The following is a 1,883-nucleotide window of genomic DNA, read 5'->3' as shown; positions in this document are numbered from 1 at the left end:
ATTAAAAAGACATTCAGTTTATGTAGGGCTCACCAGCACATCCAAATTATTATCACACCATAACATGTAGAGATTTGTAAATTGGAGCATAGTGATCTTTTGACAATTTTTCTTTTAAATTCAGAAACACAGGTGTAGCTGTGTTGCATCCTCATCCCCATGTTTTGGAAAGTTTTCTTTCATCATCTAGCAATATAATTCTCGTTTTCATAAACTAGAAGAGATACGTTTCAGGATGCTTTTCTTCCTGTTTGGTAGTCTGAATGTCTCAAATACAGGTTTCTTTTCTGTGGAAAAATTATTAAATTCAACAATTTATTGTTCACTGCACAGAAGAAAATTTGCAGGTATTCCTTCTTAATAAAAATAAAAATAAAACCATCTGCAGCTCCACCAGATTTTGTCTCCTTGCTCTAGATTTGGCTTCTACTTTGTATCTACCTTTACCCTACTTTTGCCCTGAGCCTGGAATTCACAGGGCAGCAATTCCAACACAGATTATACTTGGTCTCAAGATAAAAACTTGTTAAAAAGCTTCATGCAACCCTAATTCTCCAATAAGGACTGCAGAAGGTAGTAGCTGCTCCACCCATTACCCAAAACCCATTTGAACATTTGAGAAAATCAGCAGCCTCCTCTTTCTGACATACACACAAATGTACAGAAGACCTTTTTGAAGTTGCTGAACAGTTTGTTATCGTTTCAAGGTCCCAATACTGATGATAAATATATAATCGTTTTCTAAACAGTATCTTTTGCCTTTCATGGTTCTTCCATCCTGATCCATGAACATCACTTATTTATAAGGCATGGGCTGATATCTGTACTGATTCACGTGCCCTCAGTAACCATAGGATTCAGACTCAAGTTGAGAATTTTTAGGCTTTCTACTCTAGTCTTGTAGTGGAGAAACATTTCTGCAACCCTGCCATTATTAATGCTTTTTGTGGGGCATAAGGTACTGGAGGGTTAGGACTTAATCTGCTGTCTGGATGCATGCATGACCTGTAGATGGACATCAATTTGTCCTGTATCTCATAGAAAGCCACACACCTAGGATTTTCCATCCTCCTAAACCTTGATTGCATTTTGACTCCCCACCCTCTGCTAGTCAGATACATACTGAGCTCCCCAGCCTGAACTGTGATGCTTCTGTGACACAGTCCTGGAGAACTGGCAAAGGCAAACCTGCAGACTTTGATGTGCAGGATGAATTCTTCCTGAAATTAGTAATTGTATCTAAGACTGTAACATTTCTATACCTTGCAACTTCCATCCAGCAACAGAACCTTGCGATCCTTCAGGCAAATTTGACAATTGGTTCTGGATGCAAAAATGTGAAGATTTTGGGTTGGCCAATACAGCCCAGGAATTTATATCTGTTTTGTCAGTTGTTTCAGAGAAACTAAAAGAATGTCTAAAATACTAAAAACAATTTAAAATACTCTGTAATAAATCTATTCTTATTTCACATTTTTATAATCTGTAAGGTAGGTCAAAGGGTGGGTGGATAAATGTTGCCATGTAGAAGCAATGGCTCTTTACCCCGTGAGAGAAGGGCTACTTATAAACATGACTCAGTCTGAAGTGATCACATGCAAACTGAGCTAGGGGGAAGCTTGTCCTAAGCCGAAAGAGCTGCCCTGAGGCAGAGTGCTCCTTCCCACTTGAACTCTTGTTTCTATTTATTACCTACAGCTGCCCGTCAGAGGGAAGAGCTGTTCCCTCTTCTCTCATTTATGGTTTCTCCCATGAAGACTTCTGCAGTCTGAGATAACCAATTACTCAAGCTGCAAGTTGCTAAATAGTAAGTCTGCTGCTGAAATCAATACAATGCAAAACCAATTATCTTATGTAGCATATTTTTATTATTACATGGATAG

This window comes from Athene noctua, chromosome 3 (genome assembly GCF_965140245.1).
Source record: "Athene noctua chromosome 3, bAthNoc1.hap1.1, whole genome shotgun sequence".
NCBI lineage: Eukaryota > Metazoa > Chordata > Aves > Strigiformes > Strigidae > Athene > Athene noctua.
This window is presented reverse-complemented; position numbering follows the sequence as displayed.